The sequence below is a fragment of the Rattus norvegicus genome, chromosome 6 (genome assembly GCF_021556685.1).
Source record: "Rattus norvegicus strain SHRSP/BbbUtx chromosome 6, alternate assembly SHRSP_T2T, whole genome shotgun sequence".
In the NCBI taxonomy this organism is placed as follows: Eukaryota; Metazoa; Chordata; class Mammalia; order Rodentia; family Muridae; genus Rattus; species Rattus norvegicus.
In genome coordinates, this window is record NC_141539.1 from 105,415,209 (window position 1) to 105,439,630 (window position 24,422).

Here is a 24,422-nt window from a genome sequence, read left to right on the forward strand (position 1 = left end):
CAGTCCCTCACAGTGCAGCATCAGGGGTTATCCTGGTAGACTGTATCCTATAAGCCTCCTGAGCTGCCCTCACAGGGCTTGTCTACAAAGGCAGTTTGAGTCTGTGCCAGCAAACACAGCTGCTGGCTGACCCCCAGGTAAAATGACCCAGTCCCACGGCAGTGAGGAAGCTGCAGGTTCAGGGCCAACCCAATCCCCTGCTGTCACACTGCCATATAGAAGCCAGAACCACAACAGAGACATCTAGGACAGAAGTTGGCTAAATGGGGACTAGAGGAACAGAAGTCACTGAGGTGGTTTAGGGAACCAAGCAAGGCAGGATGCAGAGTCAAAAAGCCCTCCCTCCACAGGAAACCAAACAACAGAAATGGGCAGGTCAGTAAAGGACATAGCTGTTTGTGCTCAGCAGAGGAACAACACAGGCTGTGAGGAATCCATGAGCAGTGTGGGTTATCGGCCAGGTTAACATGCTGGAGAATCCCCAGGATGACTGACATCTATCAGGGCAGACTCCCTGCAGCCACTGTAAAACCTCTTTAAAGTAGCCTTGCAGTTTGTCTACCAGCCCACCAGCTCCAGACCCAACACCGTGGAAGGCGACCTCATTTCCTCTCCGTTCTTTCTCTCTTAGTAATGGGAGGTGGGGCTCTGGGTCCAGAGAGAATACTTCATTCCCAGCCGGGGTCAGCTAGAATTGAGGATCTGAGCCACAGCGGAGAGAAGGCTCCACTAGAATGTCCTGGAGGTAGGGGAAGTTATGAGTGAAGGAGTTGAGTACGTTGAGCTTAACCACTCCCATATTCACACTAAAGGAGTAATACTCCTCTGCCAGAGTCTGTAGCTTTATCTTAAAAAAAAAAAAATTACATGGGAGACTTGTTAGAAACACACACACCTGAGCTCTGAGAGGGCCATGTGGTTCATAGACCTGGAGTGCCCAGGAAGCCCACTGATCACTCTTTAAAGAATACAGTCCTGGGGTGAAAGTCCCCTCTTGGGTGACAGAGGATAGCCACATTGTGAGACACTGTATACCTATGGAGAAACTGTGGTCACTGTGAATGGGTGGCTGTGTAGTTAATGGAGGATGGGAGGCCCTTCACTATACTTATAAAGCAACATCTTTACTGGCCACCACCAAAAGCCACTGCTGTCCCCAAGAGGTCAGCTCTACCTCATAATCAACGTGACCTTAGTGGGCCTTCTGTAGTGCTAACTGGGATACTCTGAGCGTGGAAAGAAAGAAAGGCACAGTGCCTAACAGAACAAATCAATTCCTACTTGAGACAGACAGAACAAATCAATCCCCACTGGCCCACGTGGCTACAACCTGTAGGCAAGACAAGGTGCCAATGGGGATTACTTTACAAAGGTACCACTAACAGTGGTAGCCTCATCACTGATTCTAAGAAAGAGCCCTTGGCCAGGAGTCTCTCTGGTACATCCCATGATTTTGATTCTCCACAGCCACTGGAAATTGGAAATCAGTTCTGGAATGTGTGTCACATGGTTAGCATTAGGACACAGGACATTAAGCATCTTCTACATCCATCTCTAGAGAGCAACAGTTTCACATGTGGCACAGGGGTTTGGAGAATGGTAAAACACTATCATTCGTGTATTTCTCTCTTCCTCCTTCAAGGGACACTTGTAGACCTTGTGACAGTCCCAGCTCAGAACCCATTCTACTCTATGAATAGAGTCAGATGACAGGGACCTGGGTTTCAGTGCCTGTTCACTGAACAAGCCTCAGCCACCCAAGTGAGTCACTGCTGTGTATACAACACTGAGCGCCAGCATATACACCAATGTTGGCATTTGATGCCATCTAAGTGGACTTAAACATTTTTTTATTATTTTTTAAAATTACAAGAATATACATTTATCTGTGTGTGTGATCAACTGAGTGTAGGTATCCACAAGGGCCAAATATGAGATCCCCTGGACCTGGAGCTACAGGCAATGTTGAGATACCCATTATGGGTAATAGGAGTCAAACTCAGGTCCTCCACAAGAACTCTATGTGGTTTTTTAAAAAACTTTTTATTGATTCTTTTTGAGTTTCAATCATGGAGCCCAATACCACTCATCTCCCAGTTGTACACTGTATTTTAATCCAGCAATATTGCCGTTCTGGCAAGGGATCACATCCAAAGATCTTCCAGGTCTGGGTGATCTGCTGGAATGACATATCTTTAATCCCTCTGGCTGGAATCAGACATATCCTTAGTAGCTTTAATCCCAAACAATGAAGATAAAGTTAATTTGTAGAAGGAAACAGCCATGTTTGAAACTAATGTCTAATTGAGGGACGAAGTGACAAATCAGAGAAATGTTTGACAGAATTGTCAGAGAAGGGATACAGCCAACTCTCATGAGAACAGACAAGAGAGGCTACTTAAGAGCAGCACAGAGAGCAGAAGTTGAATCGGTTAAGTCAGTGCAGTTCATGCAGCCACAGCTGAGTTCAGCTGAGTTCATCTGTGAGTTCTGTTCAGTTCGTACAGTTTGTGAAGTGCAGGTCAGCAGAGGCCATTGAAGACAGAGAATAAGAAGGAACAGAAGATTAGAACAAATTGCCAAAGTTAGTTTGGAAGTTAGTTGGGGCCAAGCAGAACAATTTAGTCAGAAGCTGAGAGAGAAGCCAGTTCGAATCAGTCAACTTGGAGAGGAGTTTGAGCCGGAACAGCTGAGTTGAACCAGCCAGCCAGAGTTCAGAAAGAACTACAAAGGGTGAGCTTATTCAGCAGTGAGCCTCCAAGATGACAATTACATCTGGCATATAAAAGTTACATTTATACCCCGTCCCCTCCTATCTGCCCTCCATCCCCCAAAATAAAACACATACACACAAACAGACAAAATAAAGCAAAACAAAGTATAGAAAACATCTGATAGTGGAAACTATAGTACGTCACAGTGTGTCCCACAGTATACCCCTCTGTTCACACAACTTCACTTGCAAATGTTTACTGCAATGAGTCACTGTTCTGATTCAAGGTCTCTGGCTTCTGTGACTCCATCAATATTGGATCCTCATCAGGACTCCTCCCTGTTATCCTGTTATTGCCCTGTGTCATGGAGATCCTGCAGCTTTGGATCAGCAGGACTGGCCCTTTTACATGCCCCAACTGCTCACAGATGATGTAGATTTTGGGGTGGGCCAACTCAAAGCCCTGGATCTGGAACTGGGTGGTAGTTGAGCTGGTCGGTCTGTCAGCTCTCCTGCATCTCCATCACAAGCTCTCCTGCTAGGCCATCCTAGGCCACCATTGGCAGGAGGCAGGGTCAGATCCCTGGCTCTCATGCCCTTAGGGTTGGATCACCCACATGCATGCCTCCAGAACCAGCTCTACTGTGCTGCCCAGTCAAGGCCTGGAGCCTACTCTCCTAAGTGCTACACCCTGTGAGGGGCTGGCTCACCTGTGCTTTCACCATCAGGGCCAACTCTACTGTGTTGCCTAGGCAAAGTGCAGGCTCAACTCTCTGGAGTGCTAAAGCCAGTGAGGGGCAGGGCCAGCTCTCCTGCTCTTTTTACCTCAAGGCTGTGAAGGGGACACATGATATGGTCTCTTAAGCACTAAGCCAGTGGTTCTTAACCTTCTTAATGCTGCTGTTTAACAGTTCCTTATGTTGTGATGACCCTGAACCATAAAATTATTTTCATTGCTAGATTATTCCCAATGATCCTAAGCCATCTTTGTGAAAAGGTTGCTTGACCCAACCTGAAAGTGGTTGCAAACCATAGGTTGAGACTCACTCCTCTAAGCCATCTCTCCAGTCCTGTGTTTTGTCGATTCCTAGAGCAAATCAAGACAAGGCCTTATTCCCAATTTGAGGATAAACAATTCTTCCAGTAACCAATTCCTCCTTGTCCCAAATCCTGGGGAACACAGAAGATAATGGCTAAGGTAACAGTAGACTGACGAAAAGTAATGTTCTGGGTTAGGAGATCAAGAACTGAGCCAGGCATCCTGCCAGCACAGAAGAGGTCCTCAACCTAGGAGCTTCCTCTTGAAGTTGGGGGAGTGGAGGGTAGTATGCACCTGAGTCATGGTGTGGTTAGCTCAGAGAAGTGAGGAAGGGAAGTGAGAAAGCAGGCTCAGACTCCCTCACACTTCCCTCCAATGTTACCAAACACCTTGCCTGTTCAGACAAGCCTCTCCAACAGGCAGAAACTTAGGGGATATGGTCAGTGTCCAGATCTAGGCACAATACTCTTGGACACAAATTCCATGCTTGAATAATCCTTGCCAAAGCTTGCTGGCCCCTGTCCACCACCCAGATCTCGACCCCTTAATGTCTCACCTGCTATTCCTGCTATTGCAGAAGTTACTAAGGAGAAACAAGCACTGGTGGTTTAATCTCTCAACACCGAGAATTTCCTGAACCACATTCCACGTAGCACCAAACAATTAATATGGCCTTCAGAACCTGCCAACGTAAGCCCAAGGTTCATGGATGAGATAGTTTAAGATGCTGGGCAGTGGTGGTGCACACCTTTAATCCCAGAACTTGGGAGGCAGAGGCAGGTGAATTTCTGAGTTCAAGGCCAGCCTGATCTACACATTGAATTCCAGGACAGCCAAGGGCTACACAGACAAACCCTGTCTTTAAAAAAAAGTTTTCCCACCCCCTGACAGTGGGCAAAGGTCTGCCTGCCATAGGCAGTAAGTTCACCAATGCTCTTGGGATGGTAGAACTATAGTAATCTTTATTGTCTTGTTTCCAGGCTGTAATGGCTAACTTTGGCTGTCAACTTGACATACTTGGAAAGATGGAACTTCCACTGAGGAACTGCTCTGTGGGCAGGTCTCTGGGGGATTTCCTGATTACTAACTGATGTGGGAGGGCCCAGCCCACTGAGGGTGATACCATTCCCTAGAAAGGTCAGCCTGGGTTGTTAAAAATGTGAGCATGGGGGGCTGGGGATTTAGCTCAGTGGTAGAGCGCTTACCTAGGAAGCACAAGGCCCTGGGTTCGGTCCCCAGCTCCGAAAAAAAGAACCAAAAAAAAAAAAAAAAAAAAATGTGAGCATGGAGGCAAGCTAGTGTTCCTCCATGTTCTCTGCTTCATCTCCTGCCTTTAGCATTCAGGAGCCTGAGACAGGGGGATTAAAATTCAAGACCAACATTAACTATACAAGACAGACAGACAGACAGACAGACAGACACACACACACACACACACACACACACACACATACACACACACACAGATCATATTACCTCCCATCAATGTACACAGCTCTCCTGAGAATACCAAGAAATGAAAAGTCACTGTCTATAATAACCAAAAGCAGTAAAGAAAAAACAAAATGCCACCATGGCGACATTATTAGACAGTGTCAGCTGGGACCTAAGATGGCAGGCAAAGGTGACATGCCCAGCCCAAGTGATCACATGGTTTCTTCCCTGAAGTACCTCTACCCTGCTGTGTGAGGAGGCCGTACCTGCAAGATGCAAAACAGCCTGCCAGAGACAACTCTGGCTTCCTCTCAGCATGCTGCAAAGGCAGAGTGGCCATGTTCTCATGTTCATAACGAAATAGAAGCTGCAGTACCCAGCAGGCAAAGCAAACATTCTCTTCATAGTAAAGGCCTCAGAAAACCTGTGGACTCCAAGCTGGGGCACCATGGACTGTCCCTGGAGCCTTCAGGAAACACTGTGAAGCATCTAAGGACCTGTGTTCTCCCAGGTTAGGCTTCAAGAAACAGCATCACTGGATTTCATGACCTCCACTTCCCATAGCAACACCTTGAGACAAGTGCAATTTAACACCAAGCCTTGACTTCTACTCTGAGTTCATTTGAAAACCAAGAATACAGAAGAGGTTTCTGTGTGTTCCATGAACTACTGACCGCACGTCCAGTGGACCTCTCTCCTAACTGCTCATGACCTTGCTGGTTAGCGCTCATAAACGAATGAGCCCATAGACTTCCTCATACTGGGAGACAAGCAGTTTATTCCAGTTTCCCTCCTGTTTTGGAGGCCAAAGGGGTCAAAACAGAGACTGATGCTGACTTATAGAACCCACTGCTTTTAGTGAAACAAGCTATACAGAGTGCCGCCTGCTTAAGCTCATGTAAGGAGTCTGAGGGAGGCCTCGGAAACAGAGTGAAGACTGGGGCAGGACTATGCACCCTTAATCTCAGCACTTGAGGGGCAGAGGCAGGAGAATCTCTGTGAGTCTTAGGACAGCCAGAGCTACATACTGAAGCCCTGTCTCAAAATCAATCAGGCTGGTGAGACGGCTCAGCAGGTAAAGGTACTTGCTACACAAGAATTCGATTCCTGGGGTAGACACAAAGGTAAAAAAAAAAGAACCAACACCACGAAGTTGTCCTCTGATCTCCACACCCCCCCCATACACACACACACACACACACACACACACACACACACACACACACCCTAGGGCATGCGTAACCCCCACTCCCATATTATTTCTTTATTTTATCCTTCCAGCTTTTTCCTTGAGGTATAGTTGACAAAACAATTGTGTTCCTGTGCTTTGGTTTTGCTCTTATGTACTTAGTGCATGTCTGTGTGCACGTGCACATGAGCACCCACACATCCGTGTGCAAAGGCCAGAGGACACTGGGTGCCTGTCCTATCACTCACTCTCTGCCTTCTCTTTAAGACGGTCTCTCATCAAGCCTCCCACGAGATCTTCCTGTCTCCGTAGGCTTATAGTGCAGTTGTTACAGGAGTATGCGACCATACCCAGCTCTCCGCTGGGGATTTGAACACAGATCCTCCTGCTTGCACAGCAAGCACTCTTACCCACCTAGCCATCTCTCCAACCTTCTTCCCTTTGGGGATAAAAAAAAACAAATTTTAGACTCATTTATGTGTAGGAATGTGTCCGCCTATATATATATGTATACGCACCGCGTGTAGCTGGTACCCAAGGAGGTCAGAAGATGCTATTAGCTATCTCCTCCAGAACTGGAGTTCCAGATGATTATGAGCCACCATGTGGGTGCTGGGAACTAAACTCAGGTTCTCTAGAAGAGCAGCAAGTGACCTAAACCACTGAGCCATTGCTGCACCATGGCATGCAGTGGAGGGTAGAGGACAGCGTGTGGGAATGAGTTCTCTCCTTCCATCGTATAAGCCCTGGGGATTGAACTCAATTCCTTGGGCTTTGGAAGCACATGGTGTCTTTACCCACTGAGCCATCTCTTAGCTAACAACCACTACCCTTTTTAAAATGGTTTTGAGACCAGGTTAGTCTGGAACTCAACCTCTCAGAGTTCTGAAACTACAAGGAAACTGACCTCTTATCTTTTTCAAATTAGTGCACACGGCGTATGGGGCACACATGCAAAAGTAAGTGCAGGTGCCCAAAGAGCCAGTAGTGTCAGCTTCTCCCTGGAGTTAGCTGGCAACTGCTGTGGTGGGAACTGGGGATCAAACTTGGATCTTCTCAAAGAGCCGTGCACGCTCGTAACTGCTGAGCCACCTCTCTAGTCTCCTGAACTGACTTCTTCCTCAATGATTTCCAACTAACTGATTCTCAGAGGCCTCACCCTAACCTACCAACGCTCTGGGTCCTCTGACGCTGAGGCCTGGCTATGCAGAAGCTTTTGCATATGCCTACCTCTAATGCTTTGGGGGAAAGAGACAGGAAATCTACAAATAAGTACACGTCTATGAAAACAACCTCTATTCCTGGATCTCACTTTCCCTGGGGGAGAAATACAGAGGCTGCAAAGTTCTGTTTAAAAAAAAAAATGTTTTTGGTAAAATGCCAAATAGGAAAATACAAAAGCCAAGCTAAATTTTATATACACTATGATTACTGCTATCCAAATACTCCGGGGAAGATTAAATCACCGAAAGATTTCTGGAAACATAAGTGGTTTTGTTTAGGTGAAAGGGCTAGACAGTCCTTTTCCTGTTGAAGTCATTTATCTTCTCAAACGGGGGTGGGGGATGGGGGGGGGGGTGGACGTGTGGGTAACGCCACCAGATCAAGAGCCAGGAGAGCACGACTTTTCCGTGCGAGGACCATGACAGCCCCCAATGGCAATGGTACAAGGGTCTGGCTTTCTCAAATCACGGTCTTCCAGATTCCCACAATCTATCCCCGTCTGATGGTTGACTCTCTCATGACTCGGTGCATGTCGGATGAGTTATCCATGAAGGAACCAGAACCCCTGGACCTCTGGGTACCTAAAACTGTCAGAAAACTCTAGCTTCCTTCCATCAGATAGAGCAGCACCACCTAACCCCCTGGACACTCTATTCACCCCTAAAAAAGCTACTCAGTACCTGCCGTGTCCTCCCATAGACTCCATTTATTAAAAAAATTGAGCCCTGTACTCCTGCCCCCATTTTCTGTAGTCACCCAGCCTCTGGCTGTAAACAACTGTGGCTGGGGCCCAGTCCACTTCAGCTAAGGGGTTAGCAGATATCTTCTATGCACAGAGGCCTAAGGTTTGGCTGAGGTGACCGGAGACTACCTGGACTCAGAATTTTAGTATGAATGAATGAATGAATGACGGCAGTCACTTTCACCGTCTGGTGACAAAAGTGGACATCCCGGGCAGGGTATTTGCGTGGCCTATAGAGCAGGCAGGGGCAGGGGTCTGCAGTTCAAGCTCCCATCTGGCAGCCCAGGCGGGGCTGACTCATCACCTTGCAGGTAGGATGAGCTCACTCCCTTCTAGGGCATCCTTGCAAGTAGAAACCCACAGCAAAGAGAGTTCCCATGGCAACATGCCAGTGCCTCCTCCACAGCCTTCCTCAGAGTGCCTATGCCCACAGTCAGTCTGAATTCTTAGAACATACAGTAAAGGGCCTTGACGCCAGGCATCACAGAGCCCTCTCCCCGCACAAGCCCCACCCAGCTGCAGGACAGAGTCCAGCCAAGCGCATTCAAGAGCACGTCAATCCCACCGTATCCATTTAGTCCCTCTGGCTAGAGAGCACTATTAGATACCCGACTCAGAGCTAGCCTGCGTCCCCGCACAGCTCCCACAGAGACCTATTTCTGCTTCGGCCCACCCCCACGCAGCCCCTCTCATCTAAACGACAGCCTGTGGCCTCAAACCAACTCAGCTTCCACTAAATATCCCTATGATGTGAGTCTCCACCCTGCCCCACACGTGAGCTTCTGTACATGAGATCAATCCGTGGCCCTAACATGTAGCACACAAGTTGGATGGCTGTGTGCTTCAAAGATCCCAGAACAAGCCTAGTAACTGCTACTTCCCCATAGATGGCCAAAGCTTATCTCTCTACTGACTCACCAGGGCTCACCCAGGGCTACCCAATCCCCCCAACTCTTGTATTCCAGCCCACTCCTTCACACTCACTTGGCCCTTTGTCCCCAGAGCTTTCCTGCCCTTGGTTAAACTCTGCCCATCTCCACACACCCTACTTCTCCAACACATTTGCCTGACTTGCTCTCTCTCCCTCTTCCTTCTCCTCTTCTTCTCTTCTCTTTTCTTGGGGCAGGAGAGGATCGGCACAGGGTCTTATTCCAGATCTCTGTATTGTCAAGGCTGGACTCAAACATGTAGTGATCCTCCTGTCTCAGCCCCCTGATCCTGGAGTCATAGGTCTGCAGAACCATGCCTACCATGCTCTGTTTTTTCGTATATGTGTGCCATGCGCGCGCGCGCGCGCGCGCGCGCGCGCACACACACACACACACACACACACACACACACACACACACACACACACACACACACGCAGAACCTAGGACCTCAAGCATATTCAGCAAATGCTCCCCCACTGAACTTCATCACCCGTCCTCCAGGTTGGATTTTGACATCAAGTATTACTACTTCCTTACCTGTGGATTTTTAGCTCAGTGTCACTTTACCTGTCTCCTGCAGGTAGAGCAGGGGCTGACCTCTGAGTCCTTAGGATATGCCAGCATGGAACTCTCACCCACTTGTCGCCTCATTGGCAGAGATCACACGCCTGGCTATTATCTGGATGTAACAAAGGCTTAAGGGAGATAGGTGCCTCATAATCACCAGATGGAACAATGGTGCCTGTGGTCCTGTAAGACTCTAACAGAACAGAAAATGCTTATTGCTCAGTATTGATCACCAAAAGACTCAGATCTCAGGCTGTGTCCTGGTTGTGAACTGACACACAGCACATCTGTTAAATACAGATGTCAGGCAGTGGTGGCGCATGCCTTTAATCCCAGCACTCAGGAGGCAGAGGCAGACAGATCTCTAAAGAATTCCAGGACTACACAGAAGGGTGGCCGGATAAAAGTTTGGGCTGAGGATATGTCTCAGCAGATAAAGATGTCTGCTACCAATCCCAAAGACCTGAGTTCAATCCCCAGGACCCACAGTATAAGGTGAGAACCAACTCCTACAAGTTGCCCTCTGACCACACACACGTACCATGTCACAAACAAAAGAAACAATGTTAAGTTAAAATAAATAACTAAGCCACAACAAACGTGGGTTGAGCAGAAGAACTAGATGTAGCTGGCTAGAATGCTCTCCTTCCTAACTTTCAAGTGTAAGAATTGCATGTACCTGCTAACCACCCACTTCATACACGGTCATGGCACTCAGTCAATGATGCATGCTGTTAGTTCAAACCCGTTGGTAACTGCCTGCATGAGGAGAGGGTGGATGCTCATTTGTACTAAGATGGCATCTCCTCTCCTTAGCCTTTCTACTCCAGTCACTCCCAGCAGGTCACAAGAGCATGCAGATCTCAGTGCACGAGCTGCACAGTGAATTGTCCAGGCACGATCTGAAGCTAATTTGCATGACTTCTTCTGTGCCTGAATGAAAATTTCCTGTAAGTTCTGCATCATGCATGCAACACACAGGCATCATGGGTAAGAGCAGGAGTCAGAATCAGCCTCCAAGGAGATGACACTGTCTTTAAATTCTAAAGTATTTGCTATCTACACTCGATGTAGGAATGAACTGGCTGGTGGCATTTGTGACAGCGAGCCATGCTGATGTGCCAAAAGTAATAAAAAAAAAAAAAAAAAGAACAGAGAGCCTTCTCTTTCCAACTCGGGAGCAGAGGGGGAGCCTTCTGGACTCCCATCTACTCCACCTAAACTTGAATTTATCCCTCAACCCCAACAGTGACTACAGGGAGTCAGGAGAGGAACTTTGAGGAGCCTCCCATTCCCAGTGGGTACCATACAGCATTTCCTCCAACAAAGAAGCCGCTTTTCTTCAAGGGTTGGGGCTCCAAACCTTACAGCTCTTCTGAGAGCTCACTGGATCCCAGGTGCAACGCCAGCTTGGAGCACAGACACAAAGATCACACAGAGGCCTCTGCAGAGGAGCCATGGCCTTAGCCAGATGGGGTGGCTCACACGTGTAATCTCTGCTGCCAAGACAGAATGTTCTAAGATTGACGTCTAGTGTATGCAGTAAGCTACAGGCCACAGTGAGTTACAGAACAGGACCCTCTCTCAGCAAACAAAAACAAGAGAGAAAGAATCATGGTCCTTGGTGTCGGATCCTAGCTCTGTCATTTACCAGCTACACAACAGTCACCATACCCCTCTGGACCTCAGCTTCCCCAGGTATGAAATGGTGGCTACGAGACCTTGGATAGGTTCCTACGAGGAAAGTATTTGCTGGGTTAACTTCTCTGTACACAGAAGAGAACACAGCTCCAGCCACACGCTATGAAACAGGTTTGCACCCACACTGCCCAATATTAAAGTTACTATTACTGCTCTGGGTTACGGGACAATGAGGATGCCTCTGAGCCTACACTGTTGGGAGGTTTTTGTCATTGTGTGAACAGGACTCACACAAAGCTAAGCCTATGGCCTTCTGTACGCCCAGATTAGATACTGTAGCCTATTGCTCCCAGGTGGACAGTCTACAGAATACACCATTGTACTGACTGCAGTAGGCTAGTATAACACAGTGGCAATGCAGAGGTTCGAGAGGAACCCTCGGCAAGAGCTGGCAGTGTGGCTCAGCGGACAGTGTGCTTGCCTGGTGTGCACAAAACAGCTTAAACCAGGTGTGATGTCCCATGCCTATGATTCCGAGCACTTAGTGGAGACTGGAGAATCAGAAATCCCAAGTCGGTCGTGGGAGAGCCCTAGGACCTTGAGCTGCGCGCAAGCATGAGCTAGTGGCGGGTGTGGTGCGCTGTTTGGAGCGCCTTGTCCAGGGAGGTAAGGGAGCACGTGGGCACGGACCATCTGGGGAACAAATACCACTACGTTGCCGAGTACAAGAACTGGAGAGGGCAGACTATTCGAGAGAAAAGGATTGTAGAAACAACAAACAGAAGAGAGGTAGACTATGAAGCAGGAGACATCCCAACAGAGTGGGAAACGTGGATAAGAAGAAAAAGAAAGACTCCACCTACTATGGAGGAAATACTAAAGAATGAAAAATACAGAGAAGAAATTAAAATAAAAGGTCAAGATTTTTATGAAAAAGATAAACTCGGTAAAGAAACCAGTGAAGAACTCTTCACCTACTGCAACTCAAATTAAAGGGCAAGCCTCTGCCCCCTATTTTGGGAAGGAAGAACCCTCAGTGGCTCCCACCAGCACTGGCAAAACCTTCCAGCCAGGATCCTGGGTGCCAGAAGACAGCAAAAGACAGAGTCAGTGAATGTGCTGTGGTGACATCATATGGTCTATATGGATATCGTTATTTTAACAAATAAAGAGATTAAAAGTTGAAAAAATAAATAAATAAATCCCAAGTCGTCCTCTGCCACACAGTGCACTGGAGGGCAGCATGGGCTTCAGAAGAGGAAGAGAGAGACAGCAGAGGCAACAAGATCGTCATCGTCAGCAGCAATTAAGTTTTCAACTTCATCATAACCTCAGAGGACCATCAGGTCCTCGGTCCCCACGATGCATACAACCCACCAGGCTCCCTCACTCAGCCCCTTGCAACCAGTCCAGGTGACAGTGGGTACCTGAAACTTTACTTGAAAGAAAGGAATCACTGAGGTGGGCCATTAGAGGGCCGGCCTCAGTCTGGCTTCTGGTTATCTTTATATCACTGTGTTCACCTCCCTGGGATTTTCTGCAATGAGTGGCCCAGCCCCAAGCCCAGCTATAATGTAACAAAGGGAGAAGCTCCCAGAAGCTTGGTGACTGCTTCACATACAGCCTAGGGAGACCCTCACGGGCCCAGGATGCTGTGGGCCAGGCTAAACACTGGGTTGTGGCTTCTGAGCCACCTACCACTTTCTGTTCACTAAGTGGAGGTGCTGGGGGTGTTAGTCTTACAGAGCTAGTGTGGCGGTCTGTCTGCTCTGACAGCCTAGGTGAGTTCTCAAAGAGTTGATCTGGGCACCTGTCCAAAGAGCCAAGTGTCCCTACTTTGTTATGGGAATATAACAAGACAGTTGGCAGCAGTCAGCAGAGACTCTGCAACAGAGGATCACCATGACCACAGCAGCTCCAAAGAGTGGAGGCCTGGAATACCTACAGACCAGGGAGGGACTTTACTCAGGGCTGCCTATAGCAGCAGGGCCAGTAGCAAGTTCCTGGGTGCTAGGAGGGTTGCCTTGACAGAAGCTGGCCCAACAGAACCTCACTTCCAAGACCATCCTTGGTGCTGAAAGCCAATCAAGGAAATGTGGAGGGATAATAAGCCTTCCTATGACCCCAGGCTACCCCTATATCAACCACTTGATACATGTGGGACATCAGGCAGGGCCACCTCCTTGCTCCTTAGGAATGTGCTGTGCTATTAATTCAGAAGAGCATCTCCAGGGACCTGGGGAAGTAGAGACTCAGCTCCATCTCTGAGGGGCCTCCATGTTCCAGGCAGGGCTGAGACATCACCACCAGAAGGAAGGCAGCTGGGACAGCAGGTAGCTCCATGTGCTCTGAACAAGGAAATCCTTACCATGTTTAGCCTCCCCCACAAAGAGTTGTGTGAGCTGAGGCACATCGCAGCGCCACTTCTCCAGAAGGTGGTTACCATGATTCACCTAGAGTGCAGGAACTGGACTCAGTACAGGACCAGGCATGTGGGAGTCGAGTATGAGCTGTAATCACCAGGACTGTCACTACCACCGCCATCACCACCCCCTCCACGCTGCTGGGTCCCTGTAGCCCTGCTCACACGCAAACTCACGGGCCAGTCCAGGATGATCAGTGTATAGAAGCTTACCTGCCCATCACTACCTCTAACTTGCAAAATTCACTTGAAATTAGGCCCCCCACATACTGGCCAGAAGCCCAAAGAGCTTTATCTGCCTCAGAGTACAGTGTGTCAGAGCTGGGCATGTCCACTCTCAGGTTCTTGAGCCCACTTGAAGGGATGGGAAAAGACAGTTCCTTCCCATGTGTCTGTAAAGACAAAGCCAGCCTCACACAGAATAAGATCATAGCAGAGTGCCCCTGGCCAAGTCAGACTGCAGCTAGACACTCTCATTTCTTCATCCACATAACCTTCCAGGTCCCTTCTGACTTGGCATCCTGTGATTTGCTTTCTTCAAACAGGTGTTGGAGAAAGAAGGGTGAGAGCAGGCTCTGAATTTGAATGAGTGAGGGGCAAGGCCGACTGTGACACCAGTTCTTCTTAGATTCCACGCAAAAAGTCTTGCCTGGTTCTTGGACCCACTGAACCCACAGAGCTCACAGGACAAGAAAGCTCCCTCACACAGGTGATGGTGGCCAAGGCAACCCTGGAGCTGATTATGTCAGCCTACCTTGCAACAGGCAGAGACAGTCCCTACTCCTCCTTGAACCTCCCATCCTTGATCATGCCTGGAGCAGCCAGGCTAAGGGACAGAAGCTAAGGTACCACTGATAACTCCAAAGTCTCACTCAGATATCCTGGGGCAACTGGCTTCCCACTCAAGGCCACACCCTAGCCAAGCATTTCCGGAGTCAAGACAAAGAAGGCTGAGCCTACATCATGGAGCACTGACTTCTGGGTAAGGGAAGGACATTCACTTGGTTCTATCCACCTGGCCCTGCTCACCATTCAGGTGAGGAGAAACTCCTGAAGACCGAGAGTACAGAAAGTTCCCACAAGTAAGACTGCAGAAGGCTTAGCTTCAGGGACAGGCTGGGAAGCCCAGTGGCTCATCTTAAAATCACCCGAAGAAGTAGCTTGAATCTGCTGAGCGTCCCTTCATAAGGGACCAACATGGCTAGGGAGATGGCTCAGTGGTTAAGAGCATTTACTGCTCTACGGAGGACTTGAGTTCAAGTCTCAGGCACAATGTTAGGCGGCTTACAGCCACCTGTAACTACAGCTCCAAGGGATCTGATGCTCTCTTCTGGACTCTGTTGGAACCCAAACACAAGTGTACACACACTCACATAGACACATGAATAAAAATAAAAACACACCTTAAAAGAAAAAGTCCACCACCAACAAGTCAAGAACAGTGGTGTGCACCCTTAGTCCCAGCCCTTGAGAGGCAGAGGTGGGCGACCCTCTCTGCGTTTGAGATCAGCCTGCTCACTACACAGCCAGAGCTACACAGCTGAGACCCTGTCTCAAAACAAACAGACAAAGAAAAGGGGAGGGAGGGAGGGAGGGAGGGAGGCAGACACCAAACACCAACAAGGTCCAGGCCTTGGAGATGATTCCCACGTGGTAATCCATGACCCTGAGCACCACCTTAACCTTAACCACTGGCATGAAGCACTGACCACCATTCTGTGATTATAACCAACCTGGGTTATAAGCCATGCTCAGCTATGGCTGGTCCAGCACCAACAAAAACCCCTGGGTCTCCTGAGGCTTTGGAACTTTACATCACCAGTGCTCCTGTGCTGAGGGAACAGGACAGGACTCTGCCAAGCAGCTCTTCAAAAGGGACAGGGTCCCAAATGCCACTCTCCAAAGTCCTGACAAGGAAGTGGCAAGAGAACCAAGGCTTTACTAGACACCATGACCTGGCCCCAAGGTTCCATCTAGTTCCACACCTATAGTGGTTTGAATAGGAATCGCCCCATAGACTCTTGCGTTTAAATGCTTGGCCTATAGGAAGTGGCACTATTGGGAGGTGTTGGAGTAGATGTGGCCTTGCTGGAAGAAGTGTGTCACCATAGGGGTGGACTTTGAGGTCTCCTATGCTCAAGCCATGCCCACGGGTGGCACCTGCTGCCTGCTGATGAAGATGCAGAACTCTCAGCCCCTTCTCCAGCACCGTGTCTGCCTGCTGCTACGTTTCCTGCCATGATGATAATGGACTGAACCTCTGAACAGCCCAAATTAAAGGTCCTGTATGAAAGTTACTTCTGGTCATGGTGTCTCTTCACAGCAGTAGAAACCCTAAGAAAATAAGTACTAAAGGTGGCTAAAGACAGCAGGCTAAGGCCCACCCTCAGGGAGTGCACTCAACATTAGCCCAGCCAGAGAAGAAGGAAAATGGAGACCTTAGTTTGATCTCCAAGCAAACACAAAAGGACCAGAAACTCCTTAAGACTTTCTGAGGCAGGGATCCCAGCCAAATATTCAACCTCCAGGGAGAAAGCAGTGGGGGAGGGGCCAGCATGGATAGTCCCTCCAGAAAGAAATCTGGAGTGTGCACGTGGCTAAGAGGAAAACCATAGCTGGACTGTCTTCAAGGAAGCTGAGAGGTGATCAACAGCACCCTCGTGACTGAACACAAAGGGCACAGTAACAGGAGGCCTAGCAGAGTCTGAGCTCATCCAATGCTCTGACCCAGTCCAATGATGAGAATGGTTCCAAGCTACATCTGAATCTGAGGAACCAACCAGACCTCTGTCCTGAACCCAGGACACAACCTCATGGCTGGAGTAGAACTGGCCACTCAGATCCTGACACACAAGACTTTCCTGCTGAATTTTCCTGCTACCCAGACACCTGGCGAGAGGCACACAGTGAGCTGGGAAACAGCCCCTTCACACAAGCTTCTGTGTGCCTTGTCATCAGGGAGCAGGACAGCGCCTGTCAGGGAGACTTTTGAAGACTCACACTTGCCACACCAAGGCACCTCAGATCACTGATCCTCCAAATGTCCTCAGAGCCAAGAGTTTCACACTGATGCTCTGAGACAGTATAGCAAGTCCGCCAACATATCTGTCTCCTCCAAGTTTCTCACCAGCCCATCCTGGAAGCCCAGGTGCCAACTGGGCAAGGAAACAGCTACATGGCTGACAGCCAGGGAGAATAAGGGGGGAGCAAAGAAGCCTGGCAGGGACAGGGGTGACATGCTGTCATCCCACTAGCTGTCCTTGGGACTGAATAACAGGGGTTTACCATGGCTCCCTATCTCTGCTGTTTTCTAAAACTCTTATGTTCATCTAAGCCCCCGACAGGAATGTCTGTTTCACAGAGTACAAGTAGCTTCTGGAACCCTAGTTTCAATCCCCATCACCACTGAAAACCAGGCTTGGTGGAACTCACCTGTAAGTCCAGTACTTAGAAATGGAAGAAAAAGGATCACAAGTTCAAGGTCATACATGAGACTCTATCCCAAACAAGTCAAAAAGATAGAAAGATAGGTAGGTAGGTAGGTAGGTAGGTAGGTAGGTAGGTAGGTAGGTAGGTAAATAGATAATGCATGGATGGATGGATGGATGGATAGATGGTAGATAGATGATGAATGGATGGATGGATGGATGATGCATGCATGGATGGATGGATGGATGGATGGATGGATGGATAGACAGATGAATGGATGGATAGATAGATGATGAATGAATGGATGGATGGATAGATAGATAGATAGACAGACAGACAGCCATGATAGAAAGAAAAATGCTACTCTGGGAAGACAATAACAAGGAAGTGTAAGTCCTCAAGACCCTAACCTCAAAGCCCTAGGATGGCAGGCAGGACAATGGAAGCAGGTAACCGCAGGACATGGGAGTTAGATGCCAAAAAACAGGCTTAGGAAAAATGACAACATTGAGACTGACTTCTGAGATAGGCTGCCACAGAGGCAGGAAGCTGGGCCCTGGCTTTACCTGCCACCTGCAAGGAACAATGAAACCTGAGCAAAGCCTCAACAGTGTGCAATGGGGGCTATGAGCTTCTCTCCAGTATCTATCTATCTACCTACCTATCATCTATCTACCTTCCTACCTACCTATCTATCTATCATCTATCTATCTACCTACCTACCTATCTATCTACCTATCATCTATCTATCTATCTACCTATCATCTATCTACCTACCTACCTACCTACCTATCATCTATCTATCTACCTACCTATCTATCATCTATCTACCTACCTTTCATCTATCTATCTACCTATCTATCATCTATCTATCTACCTACCTACCTATCATCTATCTACCTACCTATCATCTATCTATATACCTATCTACCTACCTTTCATCTATCTATCTATCTATCTACCTACCTACCTATCATCTATCTACCTACCTACCTATCTACCTATCATCTATCTATCTACCTATCTATCTATCATCTATCTATCTACCTACCTATCTACCTATCATCTATCTACTTACCTACCTATCTGTCTGTCTGTCTATCTATCTATCTACCTACCTACCTACCTATTTTATTTTATGTGTATTGGTATTTTGCCTGCATGTATGTCTGTGTGAAGGTGGCAGATCCCCGGGAAATGGAATTACAGACAATTGTGAGCATCTGTGTGGGTACTGGGGATTGAACTTAGGGCCTCTAGAAGAGCAGTCAGAGCTCTTAACTACTGAGCTATCTTAACCACTGAGCCATCTCTCCAGCTCCATTACCTCCAGTGTTAAAATGGTCACGGATACATGCCAGCTGCCTGGACAGGATTAAGATGACCATATGCTTATTAACAAAACATCACGCTCAGGATACAGGTTCACACCACCAGGGAAGCCAATGGGATTCCAGAAAGGAGTGCTCCTGGATCTCAACTCAAATGTGCCATTGCTTTAAAATAGAACTCTAAAGCCAGCATGCTCTTTAAGAACTAGCTTCAAAAGCAGACACTCTAGAAACACCTGCTGTGCTCACCTGAACCTTTCAGGCCTTTCCAGGAACCTTCACTTCCCTGCCAGCCATTCCATCTCAAGTGCTGCAGGTGAGCCCTAAATGCAAGCCTATCTGGGAAACACCGAGAATGTTAGCCCACAGTACTACAGACATCTGCTTCAGTGGGACACATGAACAGTCACTGTCACAGGCCCAGGATGGTACACCCCCAAGTTGGACCTGCTCTTCAACCAGGGGCTTGTATGGAGAAAGGCCCAGGGCAGGGTTCCCCAATCAGGCACTCCTGGGTGCCAAAGTGACCCTACCACTCAGGGCCAAGCAGCCTCAGTAGGGCGGCAGTAGACAGGCCCAAGAGCAAGCATCAAAGGTATAGTTCTTAATTTTCAAAAGAAACATAGAAAACCAGGCGTGGTGGTGCACACCTTTAGTCTCAGCACTCGGCAAGCAGAGGCAGGTGGATCTCTGAGTTCCTGGCCAGCCTGGTCTACAGAGTGAGTCCCAGGACAGCCAGGGCTACAGAGCAGCCCTGTCACAAAACAAAAGAAATAAATAAGTAAATATGTATTGACGTACAAACACAGATAAGATAAAGTTACAAATATATTTAATCAGGGTCTAAGATTACTGTTGTTTAACTTCGAAAAATAATTTATTCCATTATACCTTAATTTGTTTTATGCACCTGTGCAAATATGTGGAGGTCAAAGGACAACTCCCAGCAACTGGTTCTTTTCTTCTTTCATGTGGGTTCAAGGCACTGGACTCAGGCTGTCAGGCTTAGTATTAGTAGCAAGATTTTTTTATTGCTAAGCCACCTCACCAGCCCCGCATTGCTTAACTTAAATTTTAAAAGGAGATGAGAGTGGGGGCGTCATTCTGATCTAGGATGCACAAAGTCCTAGCTAGATTACATTCCCAGAACCACAGAACAATACATTAAAGGTCATGGTGGGTGGGGGTGATCCAGAGAAAAGGGAGTGAGTGAGCTCAGGGCCCCATGTGCACAGATACCGACAGTCCTGTCCGTAGTAACCCAGAGGGCAGGAAACAGGGATCTGGGCCCAGTTCCCGCCTCCAGGAAAACACATTCATGTGCCTCCTCATCCCAGCTCCCAGAGCTGAGTCTGGAAAAGCACTTTTGGGTTCCTGGAAAGAAAAGCCCTTTGGAAATATCGGGAACTGGACTGGAAGGTGCCATTATGTATTATCTGGAGGATGTCTGTGGTGTTTGAAGGGAACCACTCCCCCAGAGTCAAGACTTCAGCCAGAAACAACAGAGGGGCTGCTGGCAGCCAGCGAGACACAAAGGGGCCTATGATTCAGGCAACAAGGCAGAGCAGGGCAGGGCCCCATTTCCTAGGCTAGCACTGGGCTGAGAGGGATTAAAAGTTCCACTTTTTCTCCATCCCTCAAAATAAGCTGTTTGGCCTCTCTATGTGGGACGTGAGAAGAGAGGATCTGACCCTCACAACACTTCCATCCGAAAGGGAATGGGTCTCATGTCCTACAAGGGAAGGCAAGATACACTAAGAGATTTGCCTGAAGGAGGTCATTCACCTCCAGGTTCTGTCTCCTGTGGCTTTCACCTACAGAGGATTGAAAAGGGGGACCCAACACCATCTTTCTCCCATCATATTCACCTCTGCAGATGACTTTAAAAGGGGCAACTTTCCCTGGAAGAGCTCATACCGATATTTGACGTCTGTCTTTTTTTGAGACTCCTCTTTGAGAAACCCACAGTCGTGCTTGCAGATGTACTTTCTTCTGAGCACCTTTCTCTCCCTTTATCCTTGTGTTTAAGCCTATACTAAAGTATCTTTCTTCAAAAGAGGCGCATAGTAGCTCATACCTGTAACGTGCCTATCATTCTAGCATTCAGGGGACTGAAACAGAATTGTTGGGCGTTTATGGCCAGAGTGGGCTACACAGTGAGTTCCAGGTCAGCCTGGGCTGCAGAGCAAAAACCTGTCTCAAACAACTAAAATAAGTCTTCAGGGCCCTATAAGCCGTGGCTTGGTTAACACAGACCAGGGCCTGCAACCCCACTCCAGACAGCCCCACAAGCTCCAACCACCGTGCAGCAGTAGCAAGGTTAAGCAAAGAGGGACTCTCCCACCTGGTTGTCTTTCCACCCAGAACCAACAGCTGGGGCCTCTGGTTTAGACCCTCTGAGGCCTAGGATGTTCAATGTTGGGGCTCAATAAATGGCACTATCCTTCAGCAGGAGCTATTTCCTCAGCCTGGCCCAGAAACCTCCAGTCCTGTCATGGCAAAACCAGCCTAAGCCTCAGCTTTCCCCTATATCATTCTGAACCTCACTCTGAAGGCTTAAAGTGTGGACACCTGTAATCAAAATAGTCCTGCTGCCTGGGGCAAAGCCTGTCTGGTGCCCCCTTTCCCAGGTGACCATAAACAAAGGACAGGGCAGGTGAGAGAAGGAAGCCGCAAGGAGGGAGAGTTGCTGAACCCCAAAGCAGAGGAAGCTACTCCCCAAAAGCCGGAGTCAGGGCCAAGAGCAGCTTGGGGTGCACAATGTGCCCACTGGCATTCCCCACCCCCAACTTTGGAAGTGTCTGGTCAGCTAGGATCTGTCAAGCTAAGAGACCCTCCAAAGACTTTGGCCCAAACTCCCCCTAAACATTCAAGTTGTGTCCAGACCTTGGTTAATGTCACCTAACTTTTCTGAACCTCATTTTCTCTACCCTAACATGGAGATGAGTCCTCACAAGTTTGCTCATCACCATTAAAGGCAAGAAATCACATCATGATTAACACAAGAGTATAAATGTGACAAACCATGAATCACAGAATGAGCCCTTGACTACATACCACCCTGAGGTATTATTCACTCACATTTAAGACTCAGTTAAAACATAAGCCCCTTCACAGCAGAGGGTGTGTCTACTGATGGCTAAAAATCAGAACTCGGAAGCTAATCTGCTTAGCTTTGCTCATAAGTCAGCTTATTAGCTGGTCAGCTCCTGGGCAAGCTACTTCTGTATCTCAATTTCCGGTCTACCAAAGTAGACTAACAGTGCCTTCCTTGAAGAGGCATGCAGACTGAGGTCATCTCAGTCAGTTAACCTTTAATCACTGTGAGCTGTTGGTCCTTTTACTTACTTACTTACTTACTGTTAATAAAGTTGGTTGACTGATGCAAAACAGACAGCAATCCTGGCCAGTCCACCTTCAAGAATCTTCTCTTCCCTTCCCAGGAGGTGAATGGGGTTTACATTTCCCTCTCAGTACCTTGGGCTCATGAAATACTTCAAACCAAAATGAACACCTGGGTCTTCATGTCCAACCCTTTCTTCTCTGTGGGCCAGAGTGCATGTTACTTTGTGTCCCTAAATTCAGGTCATTCTAGGAAGACCTCTGTCCTCTGCTGTTGTGGATGCTAACGGTGGCCTTGACTAAGCGTGTCTGACTTACAGGCTGGCATGCAAGCGTCCCTCCACCCTGGAACTTTTGGGACACAGTCTTGAAGAAGACTCTGATCCATCTCAATAGATAGCGAATCATAGCCCCACGAGAGGCCCCCGGTAGCCAAGGACCAAGCAGGCAGTTTCCAGGGGAACAGCATCCTCCGCATCTACACCCAGTTCCCATCCTCACTGCCTTTTATTCTCCTCCCACCTCTATAGTGGGCTAAGTCACCTACCCACAATTGCTAGGCAACTTCCCAAGGAGGGGGGGCTGCCTCCCCAGCCCATGGCTGCCTGGGACCCTGAGGAAAGCCACCCTTGCCTGCTGACCCTGGGGACCGCAGAAGGTGTGAAGTGACCACAGTCGAACGGGGTTTATATTTGAACATCTCCAGGACTCTCTCTCAAGGTAGGGACTTGGGAAGATAAGAAAAGCCACCTTTCCTCCCCAGCCCTGTTCTGGCGTTTATGTATCATATATTCTCAGGCAGTTTCCAAGAGGCCAATCAGACAACTCGCTTCCCTTCCTGATGACTCTTCAGCTCTACTCCTACCATAGCTCATGGTTCCAAATCCCAGCCCAGGAGTAGAGAGTGAACAAGAAGAAATGGGGGGTAGGGGTGCAGGAGCGCTGTTACCAAAGTGAGGATAAGTTATGAGGCCGGCAGATACCATCTGAACCCCTGTGACAGTGCTCACATGGGGGGAGGTGGGATGACAGCCAGCTGTCAGCTTCTTCTTTATATTATTAGTCTTTTCTTGGGTTTTTCAATTGAGACAGAATTCTCACAACATCAATGTCACCGTTTTCGCAATGCGCAATCCAGTCATTTTGAATCTATTCACAAGGCCAGGCAACCACCACCACAGTCTAATTCCAGAACATGTCCACCCCTGGGGTTTTATTTGTATATATCCATCCATCTTTGCTTAATGTTCCTACGCATGCTGACTATTTTATAAGCGGCACAGCAGCGAAACAACAGAGGGGGAAGGGACCACCAGCCTCAGCTCCTAAAGCCACTGTCACCCTGACCTTGAGATCCTAAAACGGTCAGACAGTTCTCCAGGTGTGAAACATGATGGACACACATGCACACAGGCCCTCAGGATACCTGCTGTAGGCTGGACTCCTAGTGCTCCACCCACCAAAGTATTGTGAAATAACCCCAAGTCAACAGAAGGTCTTGAGAGGTCTGAGGAACTCTTTGTCCCCTCACTGTCACATGCAACTGTAGAACCAGCCAACATATTATTACTCCACAGGGTCTCACTGTGTGGATGTCGTGGAACTAACTACACAGACCAGGTAGACATTGCACCTGCCTCTGTCTCCTAAGTGCTACCACTGAAGAAGAGGATGCGCCCCACATCTAGCCCTGACAGTAGTCTTGCTCAGTAAATGGGCCCAGCTCACAGGACTGCTCCTGTAGCGATGTGAGGTCACTGGCCATATCCAGAGGAGAAAAGGCAAGGCCACTGGAACAGGCAATTCTTGGCTGCATGTCAGCCTGTGGATCAATGGTGCTGATTGGCTGGGAGGACCCCAAGAGTACAAAGAGGTGTGAGCCTTAGGAACCTGACCAGTGACCTATCTGGGCAGACTCACTTAGGCATCTCTCTTGGAAAGTAAAGAGACAGGGGCCGGATACATATCTCAGTTGGTAGAATGCTTGCTCACCATGTATGAAAACACCAAGTTCAATACCCAGCACCACAGTGTGTGCTGTTACACATCGGTACTCCCAGCCCTTAGGATGTAGAGACGGGAGGCCATTCTCAGATAAGCAGAAAATTCAAGGTCAGCCTGGGCTACATGAGACCCAACCCCCAGCCACCCAACCCCTAGTTTCTCCACCTAAACTGCGGTTGTCATGACCCACAAGGCAGAGCACCCAGGGTTTTCAGTTGACACCCTGTAACTGGTTCCAGTAATCATCTCAACGATTCAATGACATTAGGTCATCTCAACAATTCAACGACATTAGGTCTGAACTCTTTCCAGGAGCCACACAGCAGAACACCCACGGCCAGGTCGTATCTCAGGCTGGGGTTACTCCATCTCAGCTCTAGACCCATACAAAGTACATCTTGTATGACAAGGTC

The 24,422-nt window shown here is 48.4% G+C and overlaps 1 protein-coding gene and 1 pseudogene across 3 annotated transcripts in view; one reads left to right on the plus strand and one right to left on the minus strand.

The window, feature by feature from the left end:
* The window catches only part of Actn1 (actinin, alpha 1), a 94,936-nt gene that overhangs the window by 64,312 nt on the left and 6,202 nt on the right, over positions 1-24,422 (minus strand).
* Positions 12,063-12,595, plus strand: Ndufaf2-ps1 (NADH:ubiquinone oxidoreductase complex assembly factor 2, pseudogene 1; annotated as a pseudogene).